This window comes from Eubalaena glacialis, chromosome 2 (assembly GCF_028564815.1).
Source record: "Eubalaena glacialis isolate mEubGla1 chromosome 2, mEubGla1.1.hap2.+ XY, whole genome shotgun sequence".
In the NCBI taxonomy this organism is placed as follows: Eukaryota; Metazoa; Chordata; class Mammalia; order Artiodactyla; family Balaenidae; genus Eubalaena; species Eubalaena glacialis.
In genome coordinates this window covers 64,185,259-64,194,746 of record NC_083717.1, presented here as the reverse complement: position 1 = coordinate 64,194,746, position 9,488 = coordinate 64,185,259, and positions in this window count along the sequence as shown.

The window sequence follows — 9,488 nt, the reverse complement described above, 5'->3', positions numbered from 1 at the left end:
TCACTTTTTCAAAACATCCCTCTGTTTGACCCTCTGCACCTGCAACCTCCCACATACAATCACCTAGAAGAAAAAAAAGACTCATAGCTCATATATGCAGTTTGTTATCATTCACAGAAAATGTGTCTGCATATAACTTGCTTTGCTTTATGTAAAAATATACTAATCAATAACTTATAACTATACCATTTTAATAACATTTAGAGACAATGTAATGATTATAGTTATTTTTATTGACCTTTCAAACTCTTTAAAATGGGAACTCTGTTCAGTGCTTTGGAATTTGAGTATGTCAAAACATGCATCCAACAGGCTAAATTATCTTTTCATGAAAGCAAAATGTGAAGCAGCTTATAAAGAATTCTGGACTGTACAAGAAGTCATATATCACAAGCCCTCCATTATTACTATTACATTATTCTAACTATGAGGGTATAGTTAGAAGACAGAATTGAAAAACCAGTTCTTGCCACCTTACAAAATAACTATAAAGAGTGGCATCTGGTTCCTGGAGCTGGAAGAGGTGACTATGCTTTTTAAATCGTGGTATTGTCTCAAACAAAACAAATGGAAAAAAAAATAAGAGAGAAACAAAAAAAGAAGAAAAAAAAAAAGAAAAATGTTTTCATTTCTGAATGCTTTGGGGCTAGGTGGACCTGTCAGATGCTGCTGTTTCTGTGTTCCCTTGGTTACTGCAATCTTCAGGCCCTTAAGGCTTTTCCATTGTGTTCCTTGCTACAGTCTTTCACTCATTCACAAACAGGCTGCATTGTATCAGGTGTGTCCAATGTGTTGAATTCCAACATCAATCCTCTCTTGCCATGAACTATTCAAAGCTGGCGGACCACTGAGGATGTGAGAGGTGAGCTGGGCATTTACCCTAGAGAAACCCCAGATAAGGGGTGTGGTGGAGAACATGCACATCAGGTCCCCTCCTCCTCTTCCACACAACCTTCAAGTTTTCATGGTGACCTAGAAGAATTAACAGGTAAGAACACTAATGTTGATATAATGTCAGCAAGATTCAATCAACACACTGAGGTAAGAAGACAATGTCTATTGGCTTATAGCTTTAGGTTTATATTAATTCATTCCAACATTATCAAAAGCTTGGAAGTGTGTTGGTAATGGGAGATACATAGACAACTCATGTTCTAGGCATCAAGTGACGAGTTTGGAATGGCTTAGAAAACAGTAGTCTTGAAGTGTATGTATTAGTTGGGGGTAAAGAATGATTGGGAAGGATGTCAGGCAGAGGGAATAGCAGATGCAAAAGCACGGAGGTATGAGAAAGTCCAGCATATAATGCTTTCTTAGAACACCTCAGTTTAGTGACTTGTGTCTCTTGTAAACTCCTTAGCACGTACCATCTGTGCCATTCTTCTTGGTTTGTCACAGTTACCATTTTTATAACTAACCTTTCCATTAAATGTAAATCTCTTTCCCTTAAATAATGATTTCTTAGATGGCAGGGTTCTTCTTATTTAAATCTCTCCAGAATGCGTAGAAAGGTGCTTTGCACTGGGTAGTCACTAATAAGAAACTATTGATGGGTTGGCAAAAAAAAAATTGTGACATGTATTTTAAGTTTTCATTAAAACCAATAAGGTTGTATCTGCAAGATTAAAGCGGGACTACTTGGATTGAAGATAACACACTTGTTTATTCACTATTCTATTTTTATTACCTGTTTCCAAGAGGAACAAACATTGCATACAGTCAATGTTTATGCTGCCAATCGGGACAACAGTAGGCTTGATAGCAATTATTCAATTATAACAAATACAAAAACACATTTAAGGAATAATCTCTTATTACAATTACTGAGAATTGTATGGAAAAAACAGTGGGCTTGGACTCTGAAAACTTGGACTTGAATCAAAGCTCTGTCACCTGTGGTGAATTTTGGCAAATTACTTTTCGACTTTTCCTCACCCATAAAATTAAGCATCCCAACTTCTAAACAACGGACACTGAAGAAATACAAAGCATCATAAGAGACTACTACAAGCAACTCTATGCCAATAAAATGGACAACCTGGAAGAAATGGACAAATTCTTAGAAAGGTATAACCTTCCAAGACTGAACCAGGAAGAAATAGAAAATATGAACAGACCAATCACAAGTAATGAAATTGAAACTGGGATTAAAAATCTTCCAACAAAAATCCAGGGCCAGATGGCCTCACAGGTGAATTCTATCAAACATTTAGAGAAGAGCTAACACCCATCCTTCTCAGACTCTTCCAAAAAATTGCAGAGGAAGGAACACTCCCAAACTCATTCTATGAGGCCATCAACACCCTGATACCAAAACCAGACAAAGATACCACAAAAAAAGAAAATTACAGACCATATCACTGATGAATATAGATGTAAAAATCCTCAACAAAATACTAGCAAACAGAATCCAACAACACATTAAAAGGACCATACACCATGATCAAGTGGGATTTATCCCAGGGATGCAAGGATTCTTCAATATACGCAAATCAATCAATGTGATACACCATACTAACAAATTGAAGAATAAAAACCATACAATCATCTCAATAGATGCAGAAAAAGCTTTTGACAAAATTCAACACCCATTTATGATAAAAACTCTCCAGAAAGTGGGCATAGAGGGAACCTACCTCAACATAATAAAGGCCATATACGACAAACCCACAGCAAACATCATTCTTAATGGTGAAAAACTGAAAGCATTTCCTCTAAGATCAGGAACGAGACAAGGATGTCCACGCTCGCCACTATTATTCAACATAATTTTGGAAGTCCTAGCCACGGTAATCAGAGAAGAAAAAGAAATAAAGGGAATACTAATTGGAAAAGAAGAAGTAAAACTGTCACTGTTTGCAGATGACATGATACTACACATAGAGAATCCTAAAGATGCCACCAGAAAACTACTAGAGCTAATCAATGAATCTGGTAAAGTTGCAGGATACAAAATTAATGCACAGAAATCTCTTGCATTCCTATACACTAACAACGAAAGATCAGAAAGAAAAATTAAGGAAACAATCCCATTCAACAATCCCATTGCAACAAAAAGAATAAAATACCTAGGAATAAACCTACCTAAGGAGGTAAAAGACCTGTACTCAGAAAACTATAAGACACTGATGAAAGAAATCAAAGATGATACAAACAGATGGAGACATATACCATGTTCTTGGATGGGAAGAATCAATATTGTGAAAATGACTATTCTACCCAAAGCAATCTACAGATTCAATGCAATCCCTATCAAATTACCAATGGCATTTTTTACAGAACTAGAACAAAAAACTCTTAAAATTTGTATGGAGACACAAAAGACTCCGAATAGACAAAGCAGTCTTGAGGGAAAAAAACGGAGCTGGAGCAATCAGACTCCCTGACTTCAGACTATATTATAGCGCTACAGTAATCAAGACAATATGGTACTGGCACAAAAACAGAAATATAGATCAATGGAATAGGATAGAAAGCCCAGAGATAAACCCACGCACCTATGGTTGACTAATCTGTGACAAAGGAGGCAAGGATATACAATGGAGAAAAGACAGTCTCTTCAATAAGTGGTGCTGGGAAAACTGGACAGCTACATGTAAAAGAATGAAATTAGAACACTCCCTAACACCATGCACAAAAATAAAGTCGAAATGGATTAGAGACCTAAATGTAAGACCAGACACTATAAAATTCTTAAAGGAAAACACAGGAAGAACACCCTTTGACATAAATCACAGCAAGATCTTTTTTGATCCACCTCCTAGAGTAATGGAAATAAAAAAAAAATAAACAAATGGGACCTAATGAAACTTAAAAGCTTTTGCAAAGCAAAGGAAACTATAAACAAGACGAAAAGACAACCCTCAGAATGGGAGAAAATATTTGCAAATGAATCAACGGACAAAGGATTAATCTCCAAAATATATAAACAGCTCATGCAGCTCAATATTAAAAAAAAAACAACCCAATCCAAAAATGGGCAGAAGACCTAAAAAGACATTTCTCCAAAGAAGACATACAGATGGCCAAGAAGCACATGAAAAGCTGCTCAACATCACTAATTATTAGAGAAATGCAAATCAAAACTACAATGAGGTATCACCTCACACCAGTCAGAATGGACATCATCAGAAAATCTACAAACAACAAATGCTGGAGAGGGTGTGGAGAAAAGGGAACCCTCTTGCACTGTTGGTGGGAATGTAAATTGATACAGCCACTATGGAGAACAGTATGGAGGTTCCTTAAAAAACTAAAAATAGAATTACCATATGACCCAGCAATCCTACTGGGCATATACCCAGAGAAAACCATAATTCAAAAAGACACATGCACCCCAATGTTCATTGCAGCACTATTTACAATAGCCAGGTCATGGAAGCAACCTAAATGCCCATTGACAGACGAATGGATAAAGAAGAGGTGGTACATATATACAATGGAATATTACTCAGCAATAAAAAGGAACGAAATTGGGTCATTTGTAGACACGTGGATGGATTTAGAGACTGTCATACAGAGTGAAGTAAGTCAGAAAGAGAAAAACAAATATCGTATATTAATGCGTATATGTGGAACCTAGAAAAATGGTACAGATGAACCGGTTTGCAGGGCAGAAATTGAAACACAGATGTAGAGAACAAACGTATGGACACCAAGGGGGGAAAACGGCAGGGGGTGGGGGTGGTGGTGTGATGAATTGGGAGATTGGGATTGACATATATACACTAATATGTATCAAATAGATAACTAATAAGAACCTGCTGTATAAAAAAATAAAATTAAATTCAAAAATTCAAAAAAAAGAAAAAAAGAATCCCAACTTCTAGATGCAAACTATTACATTTAGAATGGGTAAACAACAAGGTCCTACTGTATAGTACAGGGAACTATATCCAATCTCCTGGGATAAACCATGATGGAAAAGAATATTAAAAAAATAATGTATATATGTGTAAAATTGAGCCACTTTCCTGCACAGCAGAGATTGGCATAACATTGTAAATCAACTATACTTCAGTTAAAAAAGAAAAAGAATCCCAATTTCATGAGATCATAAGGAGTAAATTTAAAAAGTGCATGCACCTACTCTAGCATATAGTAGACACTCAATAATATATTTGCTCACTTTTTGCCCATTCATACATCCATTCATTCAAATACATCCACAGGGCAACACAATAGAGATACGGTAAACCAGAGAAGCATTTCTCTTGCAAACTTTGTTATGAAAGTACTTTTTTGGACTTCCCTGGTGGTCCAATGGTTAAGACTCTGCGCTTCCACTGCAGGGGGCACGAGTTCCATCCCTGCTCATGGAAGTGCAGCATGCCTCACGGTGAGGCCAAAAAGAGAAAAAACAAAGAAACAAACAAAAAAACCTTTTTTCTTCAAATGATTAAGTCATTAGGACAAACATATGCTCACTTCTTGGTGGGGTGGGTGATCATTTGCTATTTTTTTGCTGTAATATAAGCACACTATTAGGCCAAATAAATGTGCCTTGCAATTATGGGGAACACAGACACTATGGTTTTGTACATTTGTCTAATTGTATGAGGGCGTGTATGTACTCTACTTCTAGATGCAGCATTATCTTAGCACACATTGTAGATAATTACTTGTTTAAAATCTCTGGTTCAATAATAAAGTCTATAATTCTGTATTCTAGAAGAAAGATAAGGTAGAGAGTGTATTTTAGACAGGCGGCTGCAGTCAGGATTCTCAGGTTCTATTTTTGGTTACTGTATTACTATTTCTACCAGACTTCTAATGAGGCATATAACCTCAGTTTCTCTAAGCCTTATTATTTACCACATAGAACTGGTATAAGATCTACCTCTCAACAATGGTATAACACTTAATTGTTACTTGTAACAAAATATGAAGTACACAGATGTTTTTAAAGAAATGCAAAGTATTCAATTAGCTTATTAGAATCTCTTTGCACATTTGCTAAAATTTAATTTTAAATTAAATTTATATTAAAATTAAAATTTCATTTTCTTACCTCCTACCTGGTAAAACACAGGAACAACTAAAGCATTAAAAAACAAACAAACCCCAAAAATGCTGCATTAAAAAAACTTTATAAGCAAAATGACAAAAAGCAATTTCCATTTAGGTTTGGAAATGGTGTTTTAATTAAATCATACACGAATTTTTGGTGAGGTGACCACATCCCAGTTTGTCTGAGATTTCCCAGTTTTAGCACTGAAAATTCCACATCCCAGGAAACCCCCGTTTTGTGCCAACTGGGACAGTTGGTCACCCTAGTGCCCTGCCATTACTAGAGGTTTTTTCATAGCTTACAGCACTATTATCTGCCCTTAGAAAAATTCCAGTGCTATTTTAATTTCTATTTATCTGAAAAGCACTTGCACATTTTTCCTGTTGGAATTTAGTTCATAACTATTTGGTGAGCATATAAATATTTATGGCGTTTTGCTCCATGAGTAGATATTTAATAAATATGTACTAATATTTTTGACCTTATTAGGACATGGGGAAAATGGGAGTACCTAATTACAAAACAATTATTCTTTTGGCACCAAGGAAATATTAACTTGCCTGTTCTTTTTCAAGGAACTTGTCCTGTTGTTGTTTACAGACTACTGTACGTCAACCCAGTAATCACTATAGCTGAGAAGGCAGTAACACAGGTAGTACCTTTAAGATCAAGTCACTTAAAAAAACATTGTATGTGGGTCATCCCTTTGCCAATTTGGGGCCAGAGTGGGGTTGTTATACTGGTTTTCTTTAATAGCACTATAAACTAACCTGATTCTAAGATATTTTTTAAAAATATCAATGGAATGAGTATTGCTGAAAATTTCATTATGATGGTTTACCCATGAATAGGAGACCCCAAAATTCAGAAGCACTATGATAATGACCAAAAAAGGAGTCATCAGACTATGGAAAAGATTTCTAAGAAAAAAGCAAGACAATTTTCTTCCCTGGAAAACAGGGATGACATCGGCCACGTACATACATGTATAATCAAAATAAAATCAATTAAAAGGTTATAAATCCAATTGGCTATTGTTCTTTTTCTGCAAGATGCAAGGTGACTTACGACACTTTTTAAAAGTTTTAATTTTGTGAACATATAACTATGTGCCAGGCACTGTGTCAAGTGCTTTAAATATATTATTCCATTTGCTCCTCACAAATAATCCTATGAGAATAGGAATTATAATCCTCCAAAGTGAAGTTCAGTAATTTGTTCAAAGTTATAGATAACAACTGGAGGGGCAGAGGTAAATTCTGCTCTGTTTCCTCCAGAGCCTAAGCTCTTAAATTTTAGCCTATGCTGCTTCTCAACATTGTTGACATAAACACTGGTGAAATTCTATATCTAGCCCTAACTTCTCTTGACCTTCAGTCTTGTATATTAGCATATGGAACTGCCCTCTCAACATCTCTACCTCGATGTCTAACAAGCATATCAAATTTAACCTATTTCAGTAAACAGCACCACCATTCACCCAGTTGCTCAAGCCCCAAATTTAAGAGGCATCCTTGATTCCTCCATCAACCCCACAGGCAAGCCATCAGCAAATCTGTTGCCTCTACTTTCAAATTATACATGAAACTGACCACTTCTCATCATCCCCACTGTCACAACCCTGGCCCAAGCCATTATCATTATTCACCTGGACTACTGAGACAGCCTCATAATTGGTCTCTGCTTTCATAGTCCATTCTCCACAAAGCACCCATAGTTATTAAAAAAATAAAACAACCCACAGATCATATGGTTGCATTCTTCTGCTTAAAATCCTTTAATGCTTCCCATTGTAATAATGTAAACTTAAGATGCCCTACAAGGTCCTACTTGCTCTCTGCCTTTATCTGCCCTCTCTGACTTTATCCCCTAACACTCTCTTTTTGCTCAGTATGCTTCAGTCACATTGGTCCTTATGATGTCAAATGTCTCTGTGATGTAAAGTCACGTACTTTGAGAGGATTTGGAAGGGCAGGATTGGGGATTTGAAAAAACTGGCAAAGGTTTGAAAGAGTTGCCTAGAGTGGGAGAATAATTTAGAAAAATTTAACAAGATTGCTGGGTGGTGTTGAGGGTTCAGGTGTGGTAGGTGATTGGAATTTAATAACAGAATGCATGTGATTATGAAAATTTCTCCAATAGTGGTCAGCTGCTCCAGTACCAAAGGGGAGGATGTGAATGGTAAGGTTCACTCAAGATAGGGGTAGAGTTTAGGGTACTGACAAGCATTGCTGATTTTTTCTGTAGGTATATAATAGTGGGGATGAGAAGGGTTACTAGTGTCCTTAACTTGCCCCAGGTGTGGCAACAACCTAGAATCGCTAAATAGAATCAAAGGACCAAGACCTACCAGCATTGATGTTAAAAGCTTTAATTTGCAAATCCTAAGATTGTTTTAGGAAATCTGATTATTAAAAAATTTACAAAATGGACAAATTAGTAGAGGCTTATGCACATTATAAAGGAATTTTTCACTTTTCAGAATCAGTTTCCAAAAGGAACCTGTAGGTTGAACGGTAAGGTTTATAAGTAAGTTAGGTATTCAGACTTTAAAAGATTTCCAGTCTGGCCAGTCCTTCAAGTTATCCCAAGAGGGAGTTTTCTCATGCCTCTTCTTCCTTCAGACCATTTCTCTGGTTCTCCTGTCCCACTTACAAAGATTTAAGCCTACTGTTAGAATGTCATAAAATACTCTTACTGTCCTGGTCACTAACTTGCTTAATATTTTGCCATTTACCCTGCTTGCACTTTAAGCTCTCCAAACTAAACTACTTTACACCTACTGTGCTATTGCTTTTGTTCTTTTCTCAGGCTAGACCATCTTCCCTACCTTCTCTGTTAAAACTCCTAGCCATCCATCAACACTCAGCTCACACAGCACATTTCCAGATAAGAGACAACCACTATCTCTGCTTTATTTGGTCTCTGTAGATATTTCTATTATTGTCTGTATTGTGTTGTCTTACAATGCATTTTATACAATGCAGTATATAATACATATTATGCATTATAAAGTATTTTTATGATTGATATTTAAGGTCACCTAGGCGCTAAAATAGAGCAAGTGTTCTGTGGTCTTGGTCAAGCCTCTTTCCCTTTGAGTCTCAGGTATAAAATGGGTACTGTGGCTCCGTGAAGATGAGAAATATATATGTAAACCCCTTACACGGTGCTCATTTAAGGCAAGCCATGACTGTAACATTGTTTAGGGCCTTGAATAGGTGCTTGATAAGCTGAGTTCAGGAAACGCTTCTTTTAAATGACGTCACTATAGGCGACTTAAAAATCACAGCACGTCTGTACAGAATCAAATGAATTACTTAAAACGAGGTTCACCTGCTACACAGTTTAGACTATCTGCATAAAACAGAATTCACTGAGTAGCCCAGGCAACAGGAAGTAGCCCAGGAATATTAGCTGAACAGCCGAGGTCTTCCTGAAATTACTCCAGGACGGGCGGGAAGGGTCTCCCCGGCCC